This window comes from Tamandua tetradactyla, chromosome 8 (assembly GCF_023851605.1).
Source record: "Tamandua tetradactyla isolate mTamTet1 chromosome 8, mTamTet1.pri, whole genome shotgun sequence".
In the NCBI taxonomy this organism is placed as follows: Eukaryota; Metazoa; Chordata; class Mammalia; order Pilosa; family Myrmecophagidae; genus Tamandua; species Tamandua tetradactyla.
Genome location: NC_135334.1, coordinates 61,813,026 through 61,825,385, shown reverse-complemented (window position 1 = coordinate 61,825,385; position 12,360 = coordinate 61,813,026). Strand labels below are relative to the sequence as shown.

The following is a 12,360-nucleotide window of genomic DNA, read 5'->3' as shown; positions in this document are numbered from 1 at the left end:
ACATACAAGGGAAACCCAATAAGACTATGTGTAGATTTCTCAGCAGAAACCATGGAAGCTAGAAGACAGTGGGATGATATATTTAAATTACTAAAAGAGAAAAACTGCCAACCAAGACTCCTATATCCAGCAAAATTGTCCTTCAAAAATGAAGGAGAAATTAAAACATTTATAGACAAAAAGTCACTGAGAGAATTTGTGACCAAGAGTCCAGCTCTGCAAGAAATACTAAAGGGAGCACTAGAGTCAGATACAAAAAGACAGAAGAGAGAGGTATGGAGTAAAGTGTAGAAAGAAGGAAAATCAGATATGATATATATAATACAAAAGCCAAAATGGTAGAGGAAAATATTATCCAAACAGTAATAATACTAAAAGTTAATGGACTGCTCCCTCCTTCCGGGGCTGACTGAGAGACTCGGAGAGACAAGCTTCCCAGCCAAGGCGGCCGGCGCCACACTTTTGCGGGCGGCTTCGAGTCCGCGACTACAAGTCTCGGATCAGAGGGCTATCCAAAGTCTGGGCTGGCAAGTCCGATTCCGAGTCTTGGCTGCGGCGAGACCCCCGAGCGGCCGCAGCTGCGGCGGTCCGAGCTAATCCCTCCCTCCTTCCGGGGCTGGCTGAGAGACTCGGAGAGACAAGCTTCCCAGCCAAGGCGGCCGGCGCCACACTTTTGCGGGCGGCTTCGAGTCCGCGACTACAAGTCTCGGATCAGAGGGCTATCCAAAGTCTGGGCTGGCAAGTCTGATTCCGAGTCTTGTCTGCGGCGAGACCCCCGAGCGGCCGCAGCTGCGGCGGTCCGAGCTAATCCCTCCCTCCTTCCCAGGCCGGCTGAGAGTATCGGAGAAGTAAGTTCCCCAAGCCGAGGCAGGCGGCGCCCTTCTTTTGCGGGCGGCTTCGAGTCTCGGCTTTAAGTCCGCGGCTACGAGTCCCGGATCAGAGGGCTATCCAAAGTCTGGGCTGTCTAGACTGACTGCGAGACTCAGCTGCAGTGAGACCCCCGAGTGGCGTGCGATCTCCCGATCAGCGACAGCTGCGGTGGTCCGAGCTACTCCCTCCCCCTTTTCCGGGCCGGCTGAGAATATTGGAGAAGCAAGTTTCCCAAGCCGAGGCAGGTGGCACCCCTCTTTTGCGGGCGGCTTCGAGTCTCTGCTTCGAGTCCGCGGATACGAGTCTCAGATAGGAGGGCTATCCAAGCCGCGGAAGCCCCCCCCCCACGGGAGGCTTCCTGGTCCGGTGGGGAATCCCCCAGGCCCGCTGCGGCCCGCAACCAGCCACAGGGTCCCCTCAAGCCGCGGCAGCTGACGCCCCCACCACGCGCGGCCCCTGAACCAACGGAGAGATTTGGATCCGAAAGCCCCAGGCCACGGAGATCGGTGACTGGGGGAGACCCATTCCAAACACTTGAGACAAACGTGTGCCACGTGCGCCACGTACTGGGCAAGATAAGAAAAACAGATCCCAGAGATTTCACAGAAAAATCTTACAACCTTGCTGGGTCCAACACCCAGAGAAATCTGAATAAATGCCCAGACGCCAGCAGCAGAAGATAACTGTCCATGCTCAGAAGATTGAGAATATGGCCCAGTCAAAGGAACAAACCAATAGCTCAAATGAGACACAAGAGCTGAGACAACTAATCCTGAATATACGAACAGAAATGGAAAACCTCTTCAAAAATGAAATCGATAAATTGAGGGAGGACATGAAGAGGACATGGGCTGAACATAAAGAAGAAATAGAAAAACTGAAAAAACAAATCGCAGAACTTATGGAAGTGAAGGATAAAGTAGCAAACATAGAAAAAATAATGGATAGTTACAATGATAGATTTAAAGAGACAGAAGATAGAATTAGTGATTTGGAGGATGGAACATCTGAATTCCAAAAAGAAACAGAAACTATAGGGAAAAGAATGGAGAAATTTGAACAGGGTATCAGGGAACTCAAGGACAATATGAACCGCACAAATATACGTGTTGTGGGTGTCCCAGAAGGAGAAGAGAAGGGAAAAGGAGGAGAAAAACTAATGGAAGAAATTTTCACTGAAAATTTCCCAACTCTTATGAAAGACCTAAAATTACAGATCCAAAAAGTGCAGCACACCCCAAAGAGATTAGACCCAAATAGGCGTTCTTCAAGACACTTACTAGTTAGAATGTCAGAGGTCAATGAGAAAGAGAGGATCTTGAAAGCAGCAAGAGAAAAACAATCCATCACATACAAGGGAAACCCAATAAGACTATGTGTAGATTTCTCAGCAGAAACCATGGAAGCTAGAAGACAGTGGGATGATATATTTAAAATACTAAAAGAGAAAAACTGCCAACCAAGACTCCTATATCCAGCAAAATTATCCTTCAAAAATGAGGGAGAAATTAAAACATTCTCAGACAAAAAGTCACTGAAAGAATTCGTGACCAAGAGACCAGCTCTGCAAGAAACACTAAAGGGAGCATTAGAGTCAGATACAAAAAGACAGAAGAAAGAGATATGGAAAAGAGTGTAGAAAGAAGGAAAATCAGATATGATATATATAATACAAAAGGCAAAATGTTAGAGGAAAATATTATCCAAACAGTAATAACACTAAATGTCAATGGACTGAATTCCCCAATCAAAAGACATAGATTGGCAGAATGGATTAAAAAACAGGATCCTTCTATATGCTGTCTACAGGAAACACATCTTAGACCCAAAGATAAACATAGGTTGAAAGTGAAAGGTTGGGAAAAGATATTTCATGCAAATAACAACCAGAAAAGAGCAGGAGTGGCTATACTAATATCCAACAAATTAGACTTCAAATGTAAAGCAGTTAAAAGAGACAAAGAAGGACACTATATACTAATAAAAGGAACAATTAAACAAGAAGACATACCAATCATAAATATTTACGCACCGAACCAGAATGCCCCAAAATACGTGAGGAATACACTGCAAACACTGAAAAGGGAAATAGACTCATATACTATAATAGTTGGAGACTTCAACTCACCACTCTCATCAAGGGACAGAACATCTAGACAGAAGATCAACAAAGAAATAGAGAATCTGAATATTACTATAAATGAACTAGACTTAATAGACATTTATAGGACATTACATCCCACAACAGCAGGATACACCTTTTTCTCAAGTGCTCATGGATCATTCTCAAAAATAGACCATATGCTGGGTCACAAAGCAAGTCTTAACAAATTTAAAAAGATTAAAATCTTACACAACACTTTCTCGGACCATAAAGGAATGATGTTGGAAATCAATAATAGGCAGAGTGCCAGAAAATTCACAAATACGTGGAGGCTCAACAACACACTCCTAAACAACGAGTGGGTCAAAGAAGAAATTGCTAGAGAAATTAGCAAATACCTCGAGGCGAATGAAAATGAAAACACAACATATCAAAACTTATGGGACGCAGCAAAGGCAGTGCTAAGAGGGAAATTTATTGCTCTAAATGCCTATATCAGAAAAGAAGAAAAGGCAAAAATTCAGGAATTAACTATCCATTTGGAAGAACTGGAGAAAGAACAGCAAGCTAACCCCAAAGCAAGCAAAAGGAAAGAAATAACAAAGATTAGAGCACAAATAAATGAAATTGAAAACATGAAAACAATAGAGAAAATCAATAAGGCCAGAAGTTGGTTCTATGAGAAAATCAATAAGATTGATGGGCCCTTAGCAAGATTGACAAAAAGAAGAAGAGAGGGGATGCAAATAAATAAGATCAGAAATGGAAGAGGAGACATAACTACTGACCTCACAGAAATAAAGGAGGTAATAACAGGATACTATGAACAACTTTACGCTAATAAATACAACAATTTAGAGGAAATGGACGGGTTCCTGGAAAGACATGAACAACCAACTTTGACTCAAGAAGAGATAGATGATCTCAACAAACCAATCACAAGTAAAGAAATCGAAGCAGTCATTCAAAAGCTTCCTAAAAAGAAAAGTCCAGGACCAGACGGCTTCACATGTGAATTCTATCAAACATTCCAGAAAGAATTAGTACCAACTCTCCTCAAACTCTTCAAAAAAATCGAAGTGGAGGGAAAACTACCTAACTCATTCTATGAAGCCAACATTACCCTCATACCAAAACCAGGCAAAGATATTACAAGAAAAGAAAACTACAGGCCGATCTCTCTAATGAATATTGATGCAAAAATCCTCAATAAAATTCTAGCAAATCGTATCCAACAACACATTAAAAGAATTATTCATCATGACCAAGTAGGATTCATCCCAGGTATGCAAGGATGGTTCAACATAAGAAAATCAATTAATGTAATACACCATATCAACAAATTAAAGCAGAAAAATCACATGATCATCTCAATTGATGCAGAGAAGGCATTTGACAAGATTCAACATCCTTTCCTGTTGAAAACACTTCAAAGGATAGGAATACAAGGGAACTTCCTTAAAATGATAGAGGGAATATATGAAAAACCCACAGCTAATATCATCCTTAATGGGGAAAAATTGAAAACGCTCCCCCTAAGATCAGGAACAAGACAAGGATGTCCACTATCACCACTATTATTCAACACTGTGTTGGAGGTTCTAGCCAGAGCAATTAGACAAGAAAAAGAAATACAAGGCATCAAAATTGGAAAGGAAGAAGTAAAACTATCACTGTTTGCAGACGATATGATACTATACGTCGAAAACCCGGAAAAATCCACAACAAAACTACTAGAACTAATAAATGAGTACAGTAAAGTAGCAGGTTACAAGATCAACATTCAAAAATCTGTAGCATTTCTATACACTAGCAATGAACAAGCGGAGGGGGAAATCAAGAAACGAATCCCATTTACAATTGCAACTAAAAGAATAAAATACCTAGGAATAAATTTAACTAAAGAGACAAAAGACCTATACAAAGAAAACTACAAAAAACTGCTAAAAGAAATCACAGAAGACCTAAACAGATGGAAGGGCATACCGTGGTCATGGATTGGAAGACTAAATATAGTTAAGATGTCAATCCTACCTAAATTGATTTACAGATTCAATGCAATACCAATCAAAATCCCAACAACTTATTTTTCAGAAATAGAAAAACCAATAAGCAAATTTATCTGGAAGGGCAGGGTGCCCCGAATTGCTAAAAACATCTTGAGGAAAAAAAACGAAGCTGGAGGTCTTGCGCTGCCAGACTTTAAGGCATATTATGAAGCCACAGTGGTCAAAACAGCATGGTATTGGCATAAAGATAGATATATCGACCAATGGAATCGAATAGAGTGCTCAGATATAGACCCTCTCATCTATGGTCATTTGATCTTTGATAAGGGAGTCAAGCCAACTCACCTGGGACAGAACAGTCTCTTCAATAAATGGTGCCTAGAGAACTGGATATCCATATGCAAAAGAATGAAAGAAGACCCATCTCTCACACCCTATACAAAAGTTAACTCAAAATGGATCAAAGATCTAAACATTAGGTCTAAGACCATAGAACAGTTAGAGGAAAATGTAGGGAGATATCTTATGAATCTTACAATTGGAGGCGGTTTTATGGACCTTACACCTAAAGCAAGAGCACTGAAGAAGGAAATAAATAAATGGGAACTCCTCAAAATTAAACACTTTTGTGCATCAAAGAACTTCATCAAGAAAGTAGAAAGACAGCCTACACAATGGGAATCAATATTTGGAAACGACATATCAGATAAAGGTCTAGTATCCAGAATTTATAATGAGATTGTTCAACTCAACAACAAAAAGATAGCCAACCCAATTACAAAATGGGAAAAAGACTTGAATAGACACCTCTCAGAGGAGGAAATACAAATGGCCAAAAGACACATGAAGAGATGCTCAATGTCCCTGGCCATTAGAGAAATGCAAATCAAAACCACAATGAGATATCATCTCACACCCATCAGAATGGCCATTATCAACAAAACAGAAAATGACAAGTGCTGGAGAGGATGCGGAGAAAGAGGCACACTTATCCACTGTTGGTGGGAATGTCAAATGGTGCAACCACTGTGGAAGGCAGTTTGGCGGTTCCTCAAAAAGCTGAATATAGAATTGCCATACGATCCAGCAATACCATTGCTGGGAATCTACTCAAAGGAATTAAGGGCAAAAACTCAAACAGACATTTGCACACCAATGTTTATAGCAGCGTTATTTACAATTGCAAAGAGATGGAAACAGCCAAAATGTCCATCAACAGACGAGTGGCTAAACAAACTGTGGTATATATGTACGATGGAATATTATGCAGCGTTAAGACAGGATAAACTTATGAAGCATGTAATAACATGGATGGACCTAGAAAACATTATGCTGAGTGAGTCTAGCCAAAAGCTAAAAGACAAATACTGTATGGTCCCAATGATGTGAATCGACACTCGAGAATAAACTTGGAATATGTCATTGGTAACAGAGTTCAGCAGGAGTTAGAAACAGGGTAAGATAATGGGTAATCGGAGCTGATGGAATACAGACGGTGCAATAGGACTAGATACAAAAACTCAAAAATGGACAGTACAATAATACCTAATTGTAAAGTAATCATGTTAAAATACTGAACGAAGCTGCATCCGAGCTATAGGTTTTTGTTTTGTTTTGTTTTGTTTGTTTTGTTCTTCTTGTTATTACTACTATTTTTTTTCTCTATATTAACATTCTATATCTTTTTCTGTTATAATGCTAGTTCTTCTAAACCGATGCAAATGTACTAAGAAACGATGATCATGCATCTATGTGATGATGTTAAGAATTACTGATTGCATATGTAGAATGGTATGACGTCTAAAAAAAAAAAAAATGGTCAGCACAATACTGCCTAATTGTAATGTAATTATCTTGGAACGCTGAATGAAGCTGCATCTGATCTATAGTTTTTTTTTTGTTTGTTTGTTTTCTCTTATATATTTTTGTACTTTTTATTTTATTTGTGTTTTCTCTCTGTGTTATCACTTTATTTCTTTTTCTGTTGTAGTGCTATTTCTTTCTCTAAATCGATGCATATGTACTGAGAAATGATGACCATACACCTATGTGATGATATTAAGAATTACTGATTGCATATGTAGAATGGATTGATTTCTATTGTTGTGTTAGTTAATTTTTTTAATTAATAAAAAAAAATGCATAGAAACAGAAAAAAAAAAAAAAGTTAATGGACTGAATTTCCCAATCAAAAGACATAGAATGGCAGAATGGATTATGACCCAGCAATACCACTGCTAGGTATCTACTCAAAGGACTTAAGGGCAAAGACACAGACGGACATTTGCACACCAGTGTTTATAGCAGCATTATCTACAATTGCAAAGAGATGGAAACAGCCAAAATGTTCATCAACCGATGAGTGGCTAAACAAACTGTGGCGTATACCTACGATGGAATATTATGCAGCTTTAAGACAGACTAAACTTATGAAGCATGTAATAACATGGATGGACCTAGAGAACATTATGCTGAGTGAGTCTAGCCCAAAACTAAAGGACAAATACTGTAAGGTCCCACTGATGTGAACCGACATTCGAGAATCAGCTTGGAATATATCATTGGTAACAGAGACCAGCAGGAGTTAGAAACAGGGTAAGATAATGGGTAATTGGAGCTGAAGGGATACAGACTGTGCAACAGGACTAGATACAAAAACTCAAAAATGGACAGCACAATAATACCTAAGTGTAATGTAACTAGGTTGGAACACTGAATGAAGCTGCACCTGAAATATGGTTTTTTGTTTGTTTGTTTGTGTGTTTGTATCTTTTGTTTTTGGTTTTTTTCTTTTTCCTTTTTATATATATATATTTTATTAGTATTATTATTTTAATTCTCTTCTCTATATTAACATTCTATATCTTTTTCTGCTGTTTTGCTAGTTCTTTTCCTAAATCGATGCAAATGTACTAAGAAATGATGATCATACATCTATGTGATGATACTAAGAATTACTGAGTGCATTTGTAGAATGGAATGATTTCTAAATGTTGTGTTAATTTCTTTTCTTTTTTTGATTAATAAAAAAATTAAAAAAAAAAAAAAGCAATAAGGAGACATTCGGCATACCTATTAGAACTAAAGAAACAATCAAATACTACTAGGATACCAAAAGCTGGTGAGGATAGGAGCAAGAGAAACTAGGAACTCTCATTTACTGCTGATGGGAATGCAAAATTGCACGGCCTTTTTGGAAGACAGTTCAGCAATTTCCTACAAAGCTAAGAATAGGCTTATCAGAGGTTGGATTATATAATATGCAATAAATACTTAGGTACTCCTAAGATATTTAGTTAAGGGAGCTATAAACTGATTAGCACACAAAACCTACATATAAGTAGTTATAGTAGCTTTATTAATAATTAGCAAATTATTAGAAGCATCCAAGATGCCCTTCAATAGGTGATAAGATAAACTGTGGCACATCTAGATGGTGGAATATTATTCAGCAATAAAAAGATATGAACTACCAAGCCATGAAAAAGTATGGATGGGCCTTAAATGCATATTGCTAAGTGAAAGAAGTCAGTCTGAAAGGACTACAAACTGCATGATCCTAACTACACATTAATAGGGAAAAGGCAAAACTACAGAGACAGCAAAAAGATCACTGTTGCCACTGATTCAGAGTTGGGGTTGGGAAGAGGGGTGAGTAGGGGGAACACAGAATTTTTAGGGCATTGAAATTATTCTGTATGCTTCAGCATGTATTTCCTCCAGCTTGCCATGTGCAAAATACTCACTGGTCATTCTACTTTTCAGATGAAGAAAAATGACACTAACAGCAAATGGACTTGTTCCATTTTGGTTTCAAAGTTTTAAGTTATGATATACACATATGATGGACTACTACCCAGCCGTAAGACAAAATGAAGTTATGAAGCATGTAACAACATGGATGAACTTTGACAATATTACGCTGAGTGAAATTAGCCAGAAACAAAAGGACAAATTCTGTATGGTCTCAGTAATATGAACTAACATTAATGAGTGAACTTTGAGAGTTGAGATTAAAAACACAGGGAGAATGTTAACATTGCAAGGTGTTGAAAATGGATGATACACAGGAAAAAGTACAATCAGTGCAAGTTACTGTCTAATGTCAACAGTAACACTGTAATATGCTTCCACTTAATGTACAAAGGCATTATGCCAAGACTAAATGCCAATGGAGGAAGGGGGCATAGGTATGTATTCTCATATTCTTCATGTGGAAGAATAGGAAATGTCTTCATGTAGGTAAAGGTGGCAAAAGCATGTCTATTTACTTTTAGGTTCAATTGTATACTGTGCAAATAAATTTATTTAAAAGGGTACATACACCAAAACAATTCCCAAAAAAGAAAAAAAAATTTTTTTTTCAATAAATGGAGCTGCAACAATGGGATAGTACAGGGAAAAAGAATGAAATGTGAACCCCACCATACAGCACACACAAAAAAATGAGTAAAGAGAAACAAGTGCCAGAGAAAATGCGGAGAAAGAGATGTTTCTATTCACTGTCGGTAGGAAAACTGAGAGGTGCAGCCCCTTGGAGGGCAGTGTGGTGGTTCCACAGGAGACTAGGGATGGGGTTGCCATATGATCCTGAAACCCCACTGCTCTGTATATACCTGGAAAAAACTGAATGTGGGAACACAAACGGATATTTGCAACTGGTGTTTATGGCAGCAGTGTTTCTAATTCACAATGGATGGAGGTAGCCTAAGGGTACAATGACTGAGGAATGGAAGAGGGAACTGTGGTATATACATACAAGGGACTATTGAGCAGCTGCTAGAAAGAATGAAATTGTAAGGCATGCAACTGGATGATGAATCTTAAGGACTGTATGTTGAATGAAATGTCAGAAACAAAAAGACAAATATTATAATGCCTCACTCATATGGACTCACTATAATATAAAACTCAGTGAACTGACAAAAATTTGGATGGATCTCCAGGGAATTATATAGAGAGACAAAAACCAATCCCAAAAAGTTACATACTGTATGATACCATTTACCTAACATTCTTGAAATGACAACATTTTAGAAGTAGAGAACAATTAGTAGTGGCCAGGAGTTAGAGAGGGGTGCAGGCCAGAAAGAATTGGGTGCAGTTATACAGGGCAATGCAAGGTACCTTTGTGCTAATCGAACTGTTCTCTATTTTGATTGTACCAATTAGGATTAATACACTATAGTTTTGCAAGATGTTACCATCGGGGAAAACTGAATAAAGGGGAAGATGAGACCTCTGCATTCTCAACAGCATATGAATCTACACGTATCTTAAATAAAAAGTTAAATGTAATAAAAATAAATAAACCTCCCACTTTGAGGGAAAAAAACCTCGGTGAACTGAAGTTGAGAGCATGGGTTATCAGGTTGGCTTATTGTAAAGGGTCCTAGATTGTAAGCTCTTACAGCAGTCACATAAATTCAGGAGATGTAACTGTTATTCCTAAATTTTGAGATACTGAACTGTTTCAATATAACTTGGCTGTTCCCAGAAACTTCTGGTATTTATGTGACACCTGAGACTCAGAGTTACAGCTCTGAAGCTGTGAAAGTCAGTACTACCCCATACAGGAACTGTTTAAAAAGTTGAAAAAGTGATCAGACCTTTGACTAGAGACATGAAAGAAGCTGATGTGGATAGAACAGGAGTATATCAGAATATAGGGTAAAGGGTTGTAGTAGTTAGATTCAGTTGTCAACTTGGCTAGGTGAAGGCACCTAGTTCTGTTGCTGTGGACATGAGCCAATGGTACGTGAACCTCATCTGTTGCTAATTACATCTGCAGTCGGTTAGGAGGCGTGTCTGCTGCAATGAGTGATGTTTGACTTAATTGGCTGGTGCTTAAATGAGAGAGCGCAACATAGCACAGCCTAAGCAGCTTGGGATTCCTCATCTCAGCACTCGCAGCTCAGCCCAGGCCTTTGGAGATGCAGAAAGAAGTCACCCCAGGGAAAGTTGTTGGAACCCAGGGGCCTGGAGAGAAGGCCAGCAGAGACTATCCTGTTCCTTCCCACAGAAGAAAGAACCTCAGTGGAAAGTTTGCTGCCTTTCCTCTGAAGAACTAACAAAATAAATCCCCTTTTATTAAAAGCCAATCCGTCTCTGGTGTGTTGCATTCCAGCAGCTAGCAAACTAGAACAAGGGTGATATTGTCCGTATTTTAAAATCTTCAACTTCTGTATGAGACACCGAAGGGAGAGATGTTTATTTGGTGCAAAATTTATAGTTTGGGTAGGACATTACCTAATTTAACTTGTATGGTCAATTTAGTTGAACACCATAAGTACATGGAATCTTGAATAGGGCACGTAATCTTGTTGGTTTGTCCAGGTTAGTGAGATGCCCCAATATATCCCAGAGTAATTTGGGCAGAGAATAAAGCATTTGTAGAGTTCCCTTAGGGCAAGGGGGAGAAAGGAGGAAATATTCAACTTCCCCATTTGAAGAATTCCTGATTTTCTCACAAGCAGTGGGGATAACCAAATCAATAGGCTGAGCCTTTGACCTTGGAGTTCACCTCTATGAAAGTTATTCCTGCAAAAGACAGGCTAAGCCTAACGTCACCCCCAGAGAACCTCTTCTGTTGTCAGAAGTGACCTCTCTCTTTCAGCCAGCTCAGCAGGTGAACTCAATGCTCTCCCTCCTATGTGGGATGTGACTCTCAGAGGTGTAAATCTCCCTGGCAACATGGGACAGAACACGAGGGATGAGTTGGGACCCAGCATCATGGGATTGAGAAAGTCTTCTTGACCAAAAGGGAAAGAGAGAAATGAGACAAAATAAAGTTTCAGTGACAAAGATTTCAAACAGAGTTGAGAGGTTATCTTGGAGGTTATTCTTATGTACTATATAGATAACCCTTTTTAGTTTATGGTGTATTGGAGTGGCTGGAGGGAAGTATATGACCTGTTGAGATGTATTACAGCAGCCTTGATTCTTGAAGATCATTATAACAACATAGTTTTACAGTGTGACTGTGTGGTTGTGAAAACCTGTGTGTAATGCTCCTTTTATCCAGGGTATTGGCAGATGAGGAAAAAAATATGGATAAAAAAATAAATAAATAATGGGGGGGTAAGGGTTAAAATAAATTGGGTAGATGGAAATACTAATGGTCAATGAGAAGGAGGGGAAAGGAGTATGGGATATACGAGTTTTTCTTTTTTATCTCTTTTTCTGGAGTAATGCAAGTATTCTAAAAATGATCATGGTGATAAATACACAAGTATGTGATGATATTGTGAGCCATTGATTGTACACCATGTATGGATTGTATGCGTCTAAAGATCTGTCAGTGAAAAAAAAAATACTCTTATAACCTGGTTCTTGTACCACCAATTCTATGTTCATGTCCAGCACAAATTCAGGTTA

General features: G+C 38.9%; 1 protein-coding gene across 5 annotated transcripts in view; it reads right to left on the bottom strand.

Moving 5' to 3' along the window:
- PRCP (prolylcarboxypeptidase) overlaps positions 1-12,360 on the bottom strand; it is a 100,795-nt gene that overhangs the window by 17,944 nt on the left and 70,491 nt on the right. The window lies entirely within an intron of this gene.